General features: G+C 36.6%; 1 long non-coding RNA gene across 3 annotated transcripts in view; it reads right to left on the bottom strand.

The window, feature by feature from the left end:
- Positions 1–18,589, bottom strand: part of LOC115850188 (uncharacterized) — a 108,425-nt gene that overhangs the window by 40,862 nt on the left and 48,974 nt on the right. For all 3 annotated transcript variants that reach the window (XR_009561499.1, XR_009561500.1, XR_009561498.1), the window contains exon 2: positions 2,465–2,591. This is a non-coding gene — a long non-coding RNA (uncharacterized lncRNA). The remainder of the gene's footprint in view (positions 1–2,464; positions 2,592–18,589) is intronic.

The following is an 18,589-nucleotide window of genomic DNA, read 5'->3' on the forward strand; positions in this document are numbered from 1 at the left end:
AAATAGATAAATAATTAAAACCTGCTGTATAAAAAAATAAAATTCAAAAATTCAAATTAAAAAAAGATGAAGAAATCCTTTAAAATAAATAAATAAAGCAATAGTTGCCCAATATTAATGTGAGTAAGAGCTTGTAAAAACATGGATTTTGCATCTGTGAACCTGCATTTTAATGAAGCACCACAGATAATTTTATATAGGTTCATTTTGGACAATACTGACATAATGATTTCTAGGAATAATTTACATGTAGTGCTATAAGTGGTGTTCAATTTCAAATGAAAAGCTTTTTGGATTTTGCAATAAAATAAATCTGTTAAGGAAAGAATGTTTGTATCCCCCCCGAATTCATATGTTGAAGCACTAACCTCCAACACGATGGTATTAAATGGTAGGGTCTTTGGAAGGTAATTAGCTCTATATGAAGTCATAAGGATGGAGCCCCCATGATAGGATTAATGCTCTTCTAGAAATTGGACAGGCACAGAGCTTCCACAGTGTGAGGACACACTGTGAGAATTTGGTTATCTGTAAGCCAGGAAGATGGTCATCACCAGAACCCAACCATACTGGCACCATGATCTCAGACTTTCAGCCTCAAGAAGTGTGAGAAATTAAATTCATGTTTTTTAAGTCTCCTAGGATATTTTGTTATGACAACAAACTGAATAATACAAACCCAAATCATCCCAAGCATTTATTTGACTTAAACCATGCCCTCACAATGAGATATTACTTCACACTTGTCCCAACAGCTAATCATCAAAAGGTCTACAAACAACAAATGTTGGTGAGGATGTGGAGAAAAGGGAACCCTCTTACACTGTTGGTGGGAATGTAAACTGGTGCAGCCACTATGGAAAACAGTATAGAGGTCCACAAAAAACTAAAAATGGAAGTACCATATGATCCAGCAATTCAACTGCTGGATATATATCTGAAGAAAAAAAAATACTAATTCAAAAAGATACATGCATCCCAAAGTTCATGACAGCATTATTTACAATAGTTAAGATATGAAAGCAAAATAAGTATCCATCAACTGATGAGTGGATAAAGAAGATGTGGTGTATGTATAAAATGGAATACTACTCAGTCATGAAAACAGAATGTAATTCTGCCATTTGCAACAATGTTAATGGACCTAGAGGGTATTATGCTTAGTAAAATAAATCAGACAGAGAGAGACAAATACTGTATGTTGACACTTATATGTGGACTCTAAAAAATAAAACAAATGAATATGTATAAAAGAAAATAGAAATGTATTCACAGATATAGATAAACTAGTAGATACCAGTGGGGCGAAGGAAGGAGGGAGGGGAAAGATAAAGGTATGGATTTAAGAGCTACAAACTACTACATATAAAGTAAATGTGCATCAAGGATATATTGTACAGCACAGGAAAATATAGCTATTATTTTGTAATAACTTTAAATGGAGTATAATCTATAAAATATTGAATCTCTATGTTGTACACCTGAAATTAATGTAATCATCTATACTTAAATAAAAAATAATAAAAAAGGATGTGACAATATATAAAACATGAAATACTTATGACAGAATAATATAAAATGTATACTCATTTCTGACATATTAATTTGGTTTATCTGTCTCCATATCTTTACTGCATGGTTTTTTTTCATTTTTTTTTTTGCGGTACGCGGGCCTCTCACTTCTGTGGTCTCTCCCATTGCGGAGCACAGGCTCTGGACGCACAGGCCCAGCGGCCACAGCTCACGGGCCTAGCCGCTGCACGGCATGTGGGATCTTCCTGGACCGTGGCAGTAACCCATGTCCCCTGCATCGGCAGGCAGACTCTCAACCACTGCGCCACCAGGGAAGCCCTACCCTAAGATTTTATCACAAATTGCTAATGAAAATAAAGCTGTTAGTGGAGTTTCAACATGCATAGGTAAATGAGAACACAGAACTCCCCTTTCGCATGCCCCATTCTCCTCCTTCTAACTCCCTATGTGAACTCACTTTGTGCCAAGACCAAGAAGCTGTGCCCCAATAAGAACCAAGCTGATTTCCTCACACTGACTGGGGCTATTGCTCACTTAGAAGACTTGATGCTTAATTTTGATAAGCAACTAGAAGACCATGGAGACAACGTATAAAAATGATTTGTCTTGGGAGAAAATACTAAAGAGGGTTAATGTGCTGTTCCACATGTCTAACCTCCTGGGATTAAACCACAGACACCAAGATCACCAAGTGTACTTGGCAACAATGCACTAAAAATGAAAAAAAAGAAGCATCATACTGTTATTGTATTCATTTTCCCCCAAGGCACTCTCTGAGAAACACCACACCCTCTAAGGGAATTGAGAACAGCTTCCTTGTGGGGTAGGTTATATAATATATATGCATCTTTTTCCAAGCAGTTAAATCATATCCAGCTATCAGCACACCTTACTTAAGATGATTGTAATGTATGAGATTAAATGTTCCTACCTGATTGGAAACCTTCTTGTCCTCAATTCATTGGCTATACTGGAGTTTTTTTCTTGGGTCAGACCTTCAGACTTCTACCAGAAATCATTCCTTTGGGGAAACCAGGCCTTCCCAGAAACTCAGGAAACTGAAATGGTGACAAGCAAGAGAGAAGGAAATTATTTGGACACATAGACCTCAATTGTTTGGTTTTAAGTAAATGTCCAAGCAAACATCTTCTAAATGGTATAATAACTTTAGGGAAATTCACGGTTTATAAGTTTGTGTGCTCATAAACTGAACATATTATGATAAGAGTACAGGTTGCATTTTGTGTCTTCAACTCAAGCAAAGACTTCAAAAAAGGCCCAGTTATCCTTTGTTCATTAAGACACAAATAGAGGGCAAAAAGGGCAAGTTTCTAAGTCTTTTTCTTTACAATTTACTTCCTTTCTTCAGTCTTCATCAAGATCTTCAGGAAATTAAAAAAAAAAAAAAAAGATCTTCAGGAAATTAATTTTACTAAAGTTAATTATTCATAAAATAAACATAGGAACCTGCAGAAGACTATTTCACAGAGACCTGTAATGTACAATATCCATTGCATACATGCACCATGAGCTTGTCTTTTCTAGCACTGGCATACACAAAACTCTGTGTGTGTGTGTGTGTGTGTGTGTGTGTGCGCGTGCGCGCACATGTGTGTCTTTTTTTGTGATGGAGCCATAGGGAGAAAATAAATCTATTGGCTGCAATTCAGTGATGTAGAAAGATTTAAGGGTAAAGGAAAAGGCTACATCAAGTGAAACAATAAAGTCATGAGGTTGTGGTTCCATAATAATAACAATAGCAGTCTTCTGTAACCAAGGGAGCAGGCTCCTCAAATTATAGTCACACTTGTTAGACCATCTGCCCATAAATTACACACTATCATTAATGGAAAGCAAATGGCACTGTCTCTCCTTCCCTTTATCCATTGGCCATCCTCATATAAACTCTTTTTCTCTTCAAGGTCATGCTCTTTCCTATCTGTTTAAAAATATTAGGATTTAGGAGGAGTGATACGTAATGTGCCGTGCCTTGGTACTTGTACCAGTGACGGCTCTGTAAGGAGCACTGGGTCGTTAGGAAGCTATCAATTGAATTCCCCTAGAAGTAGAACCTGAGGAAATAATTTGAATGCAAACTGTTCATCTGGGAGGTGCTTCCAGAAAACTCAGAAGTGGAGTGGGAACTGAATATGGAGGCATGGAAGGAAGCCAACAGAGGTGCATTACTGAATAAATTACTCCTGCAGGGAACTGCTGCCAGTACTTCAGGGGAGTTCTGTGAAACTCTACAGAACATGTCTCAGAGTTATCCCAAGAATCGGTGAGAAACTTGAAGTATTTATCTTCCAGTCCCCTCTGTCCTTGGTTGAAAGCTACACCCAGATACATTAACTCCTGCACACTTCTGGCCTGCTCTAAGGTGGATAATTGCAGGTGGCAGCATGATCCTATCAGCATATACTGGAATGATGAGTGCTGGGGAGATATGAGTGGAGCATTGAAACCATCTAATACAGTCGGGGCAGGAGATATTAATTATTGGCTTGAAAGTCCAAATGGATAACCTTAAATTCCTGGGTTTATGGTTTTACTTTGAGGTATTTAAGCATGATGTATGAGTAAAAATTTCCTCTATTAAATCAAGTTTAAGATCCTAAGTCCCTAATCTTCTGGAAAACTGTGGGTATCTTGTAACGGATTTTTGAAAAGTAACATTCTTAAGAGTTCAAATTGACCATTCATTCATTCAAACATTCATTCATTCAACAAACATTTATTGAACACCTGAAGTATGTTATGGGTTAAACTAGGCACCAGTGTTACTGTTACTAAAATCATTATCGTGCCACCTAGAATTCAATGTATTGTGACACTCAAATAAGAAAATCCATAGTTACTGTAAAAATTATTACAGAGTGCTATAGGAAGACATGGTAAGACCTTAATTCATGCTGTGGACAGTAGTATATGGGCGATATCAGTAGGGCTTCCTGTAGAAGGCAATTGGAATGGATATGTAATATGAATGAAGGGTGAATTTTTGAGGAAAAGAGAAGATAAATTCATGATTGCCAGAAAATGAATGGTTAAGGATCAGTGCAGAAAGGAGTTCCATTCATAATCAGTATAAGAAATGCTCACTGGGGCTTACCTGGTGGCCCAGTGGTTGAGAGTAAACCTGCCGATGCAGGGGACACGGGTTCGTGCCCTGGTCTGGGAAGATCCCACATGCCGCGGAGCAGCTAGGCCCCGTGAGCCATGGCTGCTGAGCCTGCGCGTCCGGAGCCTGTGCTCCGCAACGGGAGAGGCCACAACAGTGAGACGCCCGCGTACCGCAAAAAAAAAAAGAAAAAAAAAAGGAAATGCTCACTGGATTGTAAGAAAAGAAGACAATGGAGAGGGTGGTAGAAGCCAGATCATGCATGGTCCATGTATGTATAGTGAGTGCTATGGTCTAGTCTTTGTGTTCCCCTCCAAATTCATACGTTGAAATCTTAATTTCTGTAGCTGATAGTATTAGTAGGTGGGGCCTTTTGGAAATGATTTTGGTATTAGTGCTCTTATTAAAGAGACCCCACAGAGCTCCCTAAGCTCTTCTGCCATGTTAGGATACAATGAGAAGTCTGTGATTCAGAAGAGGGTCCTCATCTGACCATACTGGCACCCTATTCTTGAACTTGCAACCTCCGGAACCGTGAGAAAAAAAATTCCTGTTGTTTATGAGCCACCCAACCTGCAGGATAATCTTACAGCAGCCCAAAAGGACAAAGAGAGTTTGGATGTGAGATTTTACTCCAAGAAAGATGGGAATCCATTGAAGGATTTTACCTGGTAACTTAGAAGAGAGAAAAGTTTCATAACACAATCAGGTATTTTTATAAGAAAAATTTGTTTCTTTTTTAGAAAGATCACTCTGGAAATACAGTGACTAGATTTTTGGAGAAGTGTGATGGCAGGCCCGGATATAGAAAGATGAGTTAGTAGTCCATTAATATAAGTCAAACAAGAAAGTGGATATAAAAAGTGTGAATTTGTGGCTGAGAGTTCTTTTCTTTTAGTACTTGAAAAATGTTATGTCAATGCTTCTGACTCCATAGTTTTAGACAAGAAATATGCTGTCATTGGAATTGGTTTCTCAATAAGTGATGCATTGTTTCTGCCTGTGCACTTTCGAGATTTTTTTTGTCTCTACTTTTCAGAAGTTTAATTATGACGCGTCTTGACAAGGATACCTTTGTGTTATTCCTCTTTTGGGTTTGCTCAGATTCTTGAATTTGTGCTTATGTCTTCTAAAATATTGGGAACTTTTTAGTCATTATTTCTTTGAATACTTTGTCAGTCCTACTTGCTCTCTTCTTTCATTCTGGAACTTTGATGATATGAATGTTAGTGCTTTTGTTACTGTTTACAGGTTCTTGAGATCCTGTTTTTTCTCCCATCTCTACCTCTCAGTCTATTTTTCTCTGTACATTTGGGACATTTTATTGATCTCTTCTAAGTTCATGATTCTATGCTTTGTAATCTCCACTCTACTCTTGAGCAAAGTTTTTTGATTGTTGTATTTTTCAGTTCTACTGTTCTCATTTGTTTTTATTCTTATAACTTCTAGTTCTTTGTTTACATTTTCTATTTTTCCCATTTCTGTCAAGGAACACATAATTGCTAATTGAAGCATTTATGTGACAGCTTATTTAAAATCCTTGTCTGATAATTTCAATAGATGTTTTATCTCAGTGCTGGTGTAGGTTTATTGTCTTTTCTCATTTATTCTGTGACTTCCTGGTTCTTGGTGCCATGAGTATTTTTCAATTGTATTCTAAACATTGTGAGTTATTATATGACTCTGTATCCCATTTAATTTATTATTACTTTTTAGAAGGAAGTCATCCTACTGGAGGTGTAGTATGAGGACTGAGGGGTTACATACAGATTTCCATTGGGCCCTACTGTCAATACCCCAGCAAAAGTGGGCACTTACATTACCTCACTGAAGACAGATCAAGTAGAAGTTCAGCTATCCTATTGGCCCTTCTGACACCTTCCCCCCAAAAGTGGGAACATTAATATCATTGTGTTGCCTTTTAGTAGGAGTGGAAGTTCATCTCCCCAGTACATTTCTTGACACCAGGGGAGGGGAGAAGTGAAGTGTTTGCTGTCCTTCCTCCCACTTCATTCCTTCTTGTTGATGCCGGATGTGGGTAGAGGGTCAGCTACCTGCTGGCCCCACTGACACCAGGGTAAGAGGAAGAGAACTGCCAACTAGCCCTGCTTGTGCCATCTCATTCTGTCTTACTGCCTCAGGACGGTTATGGGGATTCAGCACCCCATTGGGTCTCACTGACACCATGTGTTGGGGGTTAGTGGGGTGCCTACTCCCTCCAACCTGTAACATCCTTTTCTTATTGATGTCGGGGAGAGACAGAGGCTAAGTCCCACCATTGGACCCCACGACTGTGTGAGGGCAGCCCAGTGTTAACTAGCCTGTCAGGCACCACCTTTGAAAGTCTCTTTGCTAATGCAAAGGGGTGGAGGCTCAGCTCACCATTGCACCACACTGAAACAGCCCTGGTGGCGAATCAGAGCGCTGCCTCTTCTGGAGGGCAGGAGTGGGGTAGTGTGGAAGATCAAATCCTAGCTTGGCCCAACTGAAACCACAGGACATAGGGGACGGGTGCAATATTCCACTGGCACTTGGCTCGAGTAGTGTGTATATTATTGCCCAAATGGTTTTCTGTCTTTGGCAACCCCTTTCCTCATACCTTGGCTAGGGGGAACGGGGGTTTTGTGTTTTCTTTTTTGAAGCGTTCTTGTCTGTTGTTCTGTTGGTGGTTATTGATTGGGGGTTCCTGTAATACCCTCTCCAGGATGTATGGGAAGCAACAGGAAACACAGGGGACTCATCACCATGTTATTCCTCAAGTCCCAAAGTCCCTAGTTAAGTCTGCCTTCTCATTTCCACCTTTCAGTGTCTTCCTATGTTTGTTTGTTGTTATGTTCAGGGTTTTAGTTTTAAGTGGAAGAGCCTGGGAGAAATGGGCTACTTCATCTTCTTGGAAGCAGAGGTCTGGAGGCCTACTGATGTTACAAAGCACTGCTGACTGTAAATTAAAATTTGATGATATACACCTTGCCCTTTAAGAATTATTCTGCTAGATGATGTGGCTTCCCAAAGTAGCTACAATTTGATTTTCATACTTCTAAAAGTCAAGTGTTTTGCTGGAGTTGAAAGTTAAAGATAAGCAAGAGATGAGGCTAAGATGATCTATGTGGTAACAGATTAAAGTTGGAAACATCAATATACATTCATGTTTAGCTTAATATTGCTTCATATTACCTTAATACACATGGTTATGTAGAGAGATACTTATAGATATGTGCATATACATGGGTAATGTACACACATACTATCTCTTTGCTCTGTCAGCTGAGAAGACCTAGAAGCAATGACATCCGGGCAGCAATTAGCACACCCCACACCCAGATCCTGCTGTCTAATACTGTTCTCCACTGAAAAGACCTAGTTATCCTTGAAGAAATAGCTGATTCTAGGACTGGGGCAGTAAATATACAAGATTTATATACAAGACCATCTTATAGTGTCAGAAAGTTAGGAAGTTCCAAAAAAATATATAGGATGGGGATACCTCAGAGTGGCACACGAGCCACTGAACTGAAGAGTTCACAAGGGTCAGGACTAGAGCAATTTGAGGAACAAAGTAACTAATGTAGAATTAGATTATAACCCAAAGTATGAAATAAAAATCCATGAGTTCTTCTGATATAAATAAATAATTGGATACATAAATAAATGCGGGAGAATAGATAAATCTCCAGTGCAAAAGAATTCCAAATAGTTTATGTAGTACTCCATCTTAAGCATAACTCTCTATTCCTTAGTTGTGGGCTGAGCATATTGACTTCCTTCCAAAAACTACAATATGGAGAAGGGAAAACAGTCATTTTACAATGGAGAAACCTGAAAAACACTACCTCAGCCTGGTGATCAAGGTCGACCTCAGCATTCATAATGCATATTGATACTTTGTACACTTGATGTGATCTGACAAAATAACCCTTCTACTCTTGTGGTCTTCCTCCCCAAAACACATAATCCCAATATTATCATGAAAAAGGCATCAAACAAATTCTAGTAGTGGGCATCCTACACAAACCTAACTATTCAAAATTGCCAAGGTCATGCAAGGAAAATCTGAGAAGCTATCAAACCCAAGAGGAGCCTAAGAAAACATGGCAACTAAATGCAATATGATGTTTTGGATGAAATCCTGGAATAGAAAAAGGACATTAGGTGAAAACTAAGGAACTGGACTAATGTATGGACTATAGTAAACAATAATGTATCAATATTTGTTCATTGATTGTAACAATGTAACATACTAATATAAGTTGATCATCATAGAGGGAAATGGGTATAGTGTATATAGAAACACTTTATACTATCTTCTCAATTTTTCTGTAAAATTAAAACACTTCTAAAAAATAAAGTCTACAAAAATGTTGTATTTTCTTGTTTTATGATTATGTGCCTGTATTTCCTAATAAATATGTAAATTTGCTTTGCCTTCCTTGATACTGATATTAAAGAAAATACTAAGTAACTCTGAAAGAATTTGTAACTCCAATTTAACAAGCAATAATTCTTGGTATTAACTTTTTAGGAGAACCCACTGAATAAATCAAAGCAAATTGTCTTTAAAGGCTGGATTTCTTTTCAGTGTTTAATCTTTTATATGATTAATGCATACCACAAGCATGGTTCTGTTTCAAAGGGCAGAAAACATTGATTGTAGACAATGTCTAAAATACAGTGAAATATTAATGTATGATGCTATAACAACTTTAATGTATTTTATGTTTTCAAAATGATGAATTGTTATTTCAGTCAATAAAGTATTCACTTTTATACATTTCCTACCCACCTTTTCCCAGAACACCCACAAGGAAATGATACTATCATCTGATATTAGGTTCATCAATTTAAATTGGAGTTTTTGGTAGCTGTGGTTGCCAATGGTACTGGAACGTGTGATATTTTTACAAATCCTCTCCATGGCAAAATCTGATCTTCACAAGGTAAATCACAGTAGATGCCTAAAGCCAAATGACATATAGCTTTGTAGCTAGATTACCATGCACTTTACTTAGAGGCACAAGAGAATGTAGAAAAGGCCATTTCTCCTTCTGTCTTTTTCTGCTCAAAGGTCACTCACCATCTTACTTTTTTTCAGCCATCTCAGAAGTTTTCCATAAATTTAGACTATATAATGTCACTTAATGTGAATGTAGCTCAACATTCTGTTTTAGTACAGCTAATCTCACATTATTTTATTGGTCCTAAATATGTAAATCATCAGCAAATTTTTGTAGTTAACTTTTTTTTTTTTTGATGTGGACCATTTTTTAAAGTCTTCATTGAATTTGTTACAATACTGCTTCTGTTTTATGTTTTGGTTTTTTGGCTGTGAGGCATGTGGGACCATAGCTCCCCGACTGGGGATTGAACCCACACCTCCTGCATTGGAAGGCGAAGTCTTAACCACTGGACCGCCAGGGAAGTCCCTGTACTTAACTTTTAAAAATAATTAAAATAAGCTATTCAACACATTTTTCCTTAAAAAAAAAAAAAAACAATTCTTCTTAGGCTGGCCCTGGGCACATACATGACTTTGACATTTTTTCCATGGACTATTTTCTTATCTGTTCTACTGTGTCACATTTGTTCTACCTTCTCAAAAAGAAGAAGCATTTAAAAATTCATCTACGTGTTCATGCATCGATACATTTATTAAATAAATCTATTGAACACCTACATACGGCACAGAAGAAAAGGCAGAAAACTAATCTGGGTTGCACAGAAAGTAATGAACTCAGTTAAACTTTTTTGCGAAAACAGGTGTTACTCAATCTACTGGAAATTACATTTCATTATGGGGACTCACAGACTCAAGGAAAACCAAGACCTAAATAATAATAAAGTAATAAAAGCACTAGCCATTTACTTAGTGCCTGCTTGTACCTGACTCTGAAACTCTAAAATCATTACGGATGTTTTGAGGATTGTCTGATATAATTGTAATCTCTATTTTACAGATGAAAATAACAAGGTTCAGAGACATTAGGTTACTTGCCTAAAGTGAGGTGGCCCAGACACTACAGAATTGGAAATTGAACCTTAGACTTCATGATGCCAAAGTCTGTGCTTTTAATCACAATGTGTGTGTGTGTGTGTGTGTGTGTGTGAGAGAGAGAGAGAGAGAGAGAGAGAGAGAGAGAGAGAGAGAGAGAGAAAGAGAGAGAATGTGTTTAATAGAGAACTTCTGAGAAATGGCAAGAAAACTGCCAGGTATCCATAAAACAATAATTTAGGAGCTTCTTACTATACAAATAATTGTTAATCATATGGCTGAACTAAGGATCTCTCTCACTTTTGAACTAAGAAATCAAAAGCTTCCAGAAGTTGAGTCTAAATTTTACACTTACATAAGATACTTCATACAGAATGCTAAAGTATAATAACAAAAGAGCTCTGAAAATACTGGAAGCATTCATATTAGTATGATTTCATAATGTGGATAATAGAGGATTTAAGAAATTGGCAGATACAACTGCAGACTCATTTGTTATCATTCCTGTGAAGGGCAAGATAAATGAATAAAATGAGAAAAATGAAAAAAGAATGGCTAGCAATTTTAGGTAGTTTGCTTAATCTCCATACTAGGAAAGACTAAGCAAAAAAAAAAAAAATCTCGAAATTTTATTTTGAAAGCACCTACAAGTGTATATGGTCTTTTTATACCAAATAACTTGGAATTATGAACTGTCAAATAAGTCTAATCTTCTCTGATGATAAAATTGCTGAGTTTATTTGAAACTATGAAATGAAAAATGAGGTAATAATCAGAAATTCTTAAGAAAAGGAGTAGACAAAACAAAATTATAAGAGTTATGTTAAAAAATATTTTGAAACAAATATTACATCCCCATTACTGGTACAGAGCTTTTAAAACCTTATTTTGGTTTTAAGCTTTAATAAATATTGATATGTTTACATAATTACTGTCATAAGGAAGACACAATTTTAGGTCAGCTTTCTTCATCCTTTCTTTATTAAGCATTATTCTATTTTGCTCCATCATCTTGTAATTATAATATAGTAACTGTGTAATTTTCTACTAAGTGGATATAATTACCTAAACTGTTTTCCTACTGTTAACAATTAAAGGTGTTTCCAATTTTTTGTTATTACAAATGACATGACAATGAGCATTTATATATAATAATTTTCTGGATTATAAATTATTTATCGACATAAGCTTCCAGAATTAGAATTAATGTGTAAAAAGCTATTAACATTTTTATCTTGCTAGACATTGCCAAATTACTTGTCAAAAGATGGAACCAAATTATATTGCAAAAATCTTTGCCAACAGAAGACATTATATATATAATTTTTGATTTTGCTAAATTAATAAGTTGGAAACCTATGTTCCGTTTCTTTGAGTTCTTTGATAACAGAGTGCTGCTGGAGGCTGGGAGGGCAGCCATGTCCATGAAGGCTCCCCAGAGTTGGAGCGGGGAAGTAGAAAAAGGTAAAAAAAATACTAATTGTATTTCCTCGATTGTTATCTCTCACTCTTTCCTGCCTCTGTGTAACTTATATCCAGGTAGCTGGAGAAAAATCATGTGGCAGGGCAAATTGGTATTCCAATAAATTAATAATCACCAACTTCAAATGGATTTTCAAGACTGGAAATATTGCTCTGACTTACAGTAAGTTCTTTCTAATTCTCCTTAAGGACTATTTTCTTAGAAGCTTTACCTACCCTCCTCAAATTTTCCTCCATCCTCTCTACTTCCTTCACTCTGAGCTGGTGAGGTGCTTCATAATTCATTAAGAACACAGAAGTCAGTAAATAGTCCACTGCCAAATCCGTTAATTCATTAGCATTTGCATTGATCTTTGTATTCCCTTTCACTACAGGAGTTAAAGTTAAAAGGCCATGTGCACTACAGATAGCATTTCATTTTCTCTCATCTTCTCAAGTACTTCACAGCACTGCATTTTCTACAACCCATCTACTCCTTATGAATGATTCTTGCCAAAATTCAACCTCATTCTAGACTAGTAACTCCAACTTAAAATGTTAAAAACTATACGTGTAACATGAAAGCCTCCCTCCTCCCCTAATCCCTGCATATCTTCTTTAGCCAATTCATGTCTGAACTTTTCAAAATTGTTATCTTCATATATTGTTTCCATTTCCTCATGTCCCATTTACTCTCTAATTTACCTCCACCTGACTTCTCTCACCATAATCTCTCTGCCCACTGTCCTGAAATTTTACTTATGAAGGTCACCAGCGATCTCCATGTCAGCATAGCCAATGAATAGTTTTTGTCCTATTTCTAGGCTCTTTCCTTCTTTAAAAAAGAAAAAGAAAAACAAAAACCCTTTTTTTTCTTCTATGCTTTTACACTCGCATCAACTTCTGTCCTGGTATATTTTACTGGCTTTCTGTGTTTAATCTGATTTCTAACATTCTATGAGTTTCCTTTATCTTCAGTGGAATAAACCACTATATGAAGGATTATTCTCAACAGTTAGTTCTCATAATAACAGTACTAGTAGCAGCAGTCAATACTTCTATAATGCTTATCATGTGCCAGACACTATTCTAAGACACTGTTTAAATACATATATATAGACACACACACACACACACACACACACATATATATAGTTTTCCTCCTCAAAGGTGTATGAAATAAGCCTATTATTATACCATGTTACAAATGAGAAAACTGAGGCAATGAGAGGCCAAGGTCACATGATCAGTACTTGGTGAAGCCCCGCCTGAGTTAATGCTGGAACTTTAGAGTAGACAAGTTAAATAATGTCTCACAGATTGGCCTTAAAACTGAGCAACATTTAGTTAATGACTTGTGAAGTATCAGAAAAAAAATGGAACATTTTAAATTGAATGGGAACTACTAAGTTATATATCAGTAACTAAGAATGACTCTTATTAAATGAAATTATTTTTCATTATTCTTTTGAAAGAAGAATATTCTTGTGTTAGTGTTTTACAGTTTTTTTCATTCACATATTTATTCATTTATTAGATACAGACTTCCTACACACCTTCTATGTGCCAGTGTCTGCTGCAAGCCTTGGAAGTTTCAGTGGTGAGCAAAAAATTACAAAGTCCTTGCTCTTAAGCAAATGTCCACTGGTGGAGGAAAACAGAGTAAACATGTACATAAATTTTGTACAGTGACAGAAATACGACTGGACAATGGGATGGAGAGGCACTGAGGAGGCAGGTCTCTTTGGTCAAGATACTAGTGGTGGCGTTTGAACCGAGACCTTAATGAACAGAGGGAAATTGGTCTGGGTAGAAGGATTAGCCAATCTAAAGCTGGGAGAGCAAGAAATAGAGATTGTTGCATCTGAGGGACTGAAAAAGACAACTGTGCCTCGAACCCCATGAAGGTCAGGGAAAGATGTAGCAAGTGACCAGAGCACATGGCCCCTGTGAGCCTGGCTAAGTAGTTGAAAACTTAATCTCTTTACAATAGATAGCCTTTAGAGGTTAGAAGCAGTGCAATAATAGCATCGGATTTGTGCTTTTTAAAAGACTACTTTGACTGTTGAGTGTCCTACAAAAGCAAAATACTTGTGTCTCTGTGAAGTGCAGATAGTAAATTTTCAAAAGCCCAATGAGCTCATAAGCAGTTGGTTTACTAACTGTAATCATTTATCTTAACTAGACTTCATTAATATAAGCTTGGTGACCTTGAGGTACTGGGACATATTAGATTAGGGCAACCCAACTATTTTCAAATAGTGTGATTTGAAAAATTCTTGAAATTGTTGGGGTTCAGGAAGATTATTTTATTGCTGGGGCTGGATGGGAAGTTTAGAATAAGAAAAGAAAGTATGATGGCTGGCTTCCATCTATTCTCCCTTTCTGTGGGAGAAATGATGGTGGGGTGACTACTTTGCTGTTGACCCAATGCTTAAATTTCAGAGCTAGTTCAATCCAGTAAATATTTACTGAACAACTATTATATGTTAGGCACCTAGCTGGAACTGGGAATATAAAGAGAATAATTAATAATAAAAGCAGGTATTACTAACAAGACACAGGCACTGTGCTAATGCTTAACATGCACCATCTCAAGTTACATTAAGTTACACACTAACCATATGGGGTAGGTGCATTTATTATACCATTTTCTGGGTGAGAAATCTAATCCCTTTAAGGGGCTTAAGTTATTCTCCAAGGTTACACAGCTAGTTAGGGGCATAGGCAGTACTTGGACTCAGGTCTGGTATCAGCACCAATTCTCTTAGCCATTATGCTCTCTAAGGACCTTACTTGAGAAGTTCAGGATTATACATATATGGGTACAACCAACCCTAAGACCATCTGGCAAAACTGGCTGCTTGAGAAGTCCTGGATTTATGTAAGATGCTCTTGGAATGGAGAAGATCGTGAAGGAGGGTCCCCAAAACACACTCTCTATACTAAGGGGCAACAGAAAAGAGAAAGAATTAGCCTACAGCAGTATGATATTGAGGACCAAGAAACAGTGTTTCTCTCTTTTGTGAATAGTTATTAAATTATTTCTACTTCAAAATATCAGAAAGAAATCACAGGACTATGGACAGTTTGCGAGCCACCCTATCTTAGAGTGAATCCTGGCAGGTGTAGAGCTCATAGTATGACCCTGGCACCTAAGTGTAGTTAAGTAAGCTTTTATTTTTCTTCAACCTTAAAGCAAAGTAGCTTTCTGATGGGTATAATTTAGGAAAGTCTTCAAAGAAAATATTTAAAGTCCACTATCTCAGAGAAAAGCAATTTTGCAAAAGCTCTATCAGCAAAAGCAAGGCCAAACACAGCAATTATTTAGTGAGACTTGTATTGTTATGTCATTGCTCATGTTGTTTCTTTATGCATTTACCTGGAAGAAGGCTTTTAATGTTCAACAATTGTCAAAGAGATAAAGACCCACACTGATGTGTCAGAAAGAGCTTTGCCCTGGAATTAGATCAGTTTAGGTTTGGCTACTTACTAGAATTAGGTAACATTCTTAATCTTTCTGAGCCTGTTTCCTATCTGCAAATAGGGATAACACTATCTATTACAGAGGGATGTGGTTAAATTAAATGACACATGTAAGTGAAATATATCCTTCCAGACTGAGAACATACCTAGTAAATGTTAAGTGATCTGCAAATATTCTGCTTTCTTGAAATGGATGAAACCTGTTATCATGATTTTAACCAATGGTCTAAATATCAACACAATATTTAGTTAAAAGTTATATTTGTTCTTTCACTGTCCATCTGCATTTTAACATATTCTAACATATTCTCTTTGATAAATTGTGTCAATATTAGTAACATTTGTCATTTAAGCTATTACTGTTCATATGTTTAAAATATTTCAATGTGATATAAGTCATTACTCAAAGGGATGCCTAGTTGGCTTTGCCAAAGATTTATTTTAAGTAAAAAGAAAAGACACATTTTTCATTTTCACCAAGTTTTATTGAACAGTGTATTCATTAGCTGTATGAACTTTCTGGCCAACCCAATACAGTAGCCAAGACATGGAAACAACCTCAGTGTTTTTTTGTGGATGAATGGATGAAGAAAATGGGGTGCATACAACCTACTATTATTCAGCCATGATAAAGAAGGAAATCTAGCTATTTGTGACGACATGGGTGGATCTGGGGGGCATTATGCTAAATGAAATGTCAGACAGAGAAAGATAAATACTTTATGATCTCATATGTGAAATCTAAAATACTGAACTCATGATAGAAAGAATGGAATGATGGTTGCCAGAGCTGGGCGTTGGAGGTGAGGAAAATGAGGGAAGACGATCAAAAGGTAAGAACTTCTAGTTGTAAGACAAGTGAGTAATGGTGATGTAATGTACAGCTTGGTCACTACAGTTAACAATACCGTATTTTATGTTCGAAAGTTGCTAAGAGAGTAGATCTTCAAAGTTCTCATCACAAAGATAACATTTGTAATTATGTGAATTAAGGTTAACTAAACTTATTGTGGTAATCATTTCACACACTATATATATAACAATCATCACATTGTACACCTTGGACAGATACAATATTATATATCAATTAAATCTCAATAAAACTGGAAAAATTTCATTTATATTTTAGCATAAATATATCAAATTGGGTTTCTTGACAAGATGAGTAATAACTATAGATAAAAGGAAATAAGATATTGTTGTTGCTGTTGTTTGCTTTTCCAGAGTGCAAAACACTAAAAACGGGGGAAGTGAGTATGGGCTTGCAAATGCTGCTCCATGGGCCCTAATGCTGTGATACAGACATTTAGTCCAGATCTGAAAGAGAACTTGAGTCATTTCAAAAAATCTGCAGAACAGTCATGTTCAAACATGAAGAGATGAATAGATATCAGTAAATTCTTTTCCACACTGCAAGCAATCTGCCTTCAGCTTTCAGCAAAACCTCAGTTTTCGGGTTATGAGGGTAACAGTTCTGAAGCAACCAGTATGATGCTTAAACACCAGTGTTTTCTCCCCACGATGAATAAGTTTTCAGTCTCCCCACCAGTGCCCATCCCTTCTCCCCTTAATGTCTTGGCCAACATTCAACCATCAGCCCAGAAAACCCTTTCCCAGTTTCACTGCCTGTACATGACCACGTTATTTCAATCACCTTGGCACATTTATACTCCCTACTTCCTAAGGTAGGTATTATATATATGAGATTTTAAATAAAAGAATGCCTGTAAAGTACTTAATGCTCAACTCCTAGCACAATATGAATATTCCGTAACTGCTGACTAGCATTATTATTATATCATTTACATTAAAACTAATCTGTACTTTCTTTCACACACCCATGTTCTTTGTCTCCAACTGGGGTAAAGGAAATAAATGAACACTTATTATCTACAGTGAGAGCATAGAATGCAGTGTAGGCTATAGAATTAGTGGTGTTCAAGCCTGAAACTGACCTGGATTTGAATTCCAGACCTCTCACTTACTTAGACTTTACTACGCCTCAGTTCCCTTACTGATAATTAGCGATAATAGACATTTCAGGGACCATGGTAAGGATTAAAAATATTATAATGTTTGGATCCAGAAAGGTCATTCATTACCTCATTTAATGGAAACTGTTAGATAATCTGATTGAGTTTTGAGAATCTGATAACGGCTCTGCATCCTTTTGCTAAAAATAGATAGGTAGAGAACTATTCATAGCATTTTGCATATAATTCCAGGGCTTTGCTAATATGAAAATCAAAGGCTTTAGTTGGCACAAAGAACTCAGAGAAATTGTTATGGGGCAAGAATTATAATTCTTCTTGAAATATAGACTATCATCCTGGAGAAGAAAGAACAACATTTTAATGTGGTCAAATTTGGGTCAAAACTATGCACTTCCATAATGGTGTTTCTACCAGGTCTTGATTTGACTGGGATTGAAATTTCTGACGTTACTGTCCCCATCACAGACTTGAAGACCTGGCAGACCATCAAGTGCAACCTATAGTTAAAGGTCGCTCATCTAAAAAAATGGGTATGTTACTACCATTCTGACAAGAGCATTATGAAGATTAAGAAAAATCACAAATAAACTCTCCTAACACTTGACAGCCAAGTAATACATCTTTCAGCTCTTTCAATTCTTTTTCCTTCTTACCTTATTTCCTTCCCTGCTCTGAGTTCTCACTGTGTTTCATGTCCCACAATGCTGAAGTCATTGTAATGCTTTTACTCAGAAATCTCATTTAACATTTAGCATAGTAAATAAGAAAGCCTAAGAAGTGATTCAGGTAAACTGCCATTATTACATCATTCTGGTAACCTGATTTGTCCAGAAATGTAACTATGTGATTCTCCTTTACTTCTAGTTGCTCACCATTCATGGGCACAAATTGAGTGTATATCAGATATATTAAATTCCTGGAAAATTATCTGTGGTGTGATTTGGGGTTCTATTTGTGTACTATAGCTTTCCTAAAACTAAACTATTATCATTTCTACCCCTCTTCTGT

The sequence above is a fragment of the Globicephala melas genome, unplaced genomic scaffold, assembly GCF_963455315.2.
Source record: "Globicephala melas unplaced genomic scaffold, mGloMel1.2 SCAFFOLD_85, whole genome shotgun sequence".
In the NCBI taxonomy this organism is placed as follows: domain Eukaryota; kingdom Metazoa; phylum Chordata; class Mammalia; order Artiodactyla; family Delphinidae; genus Globicephala; species Globicephala melas.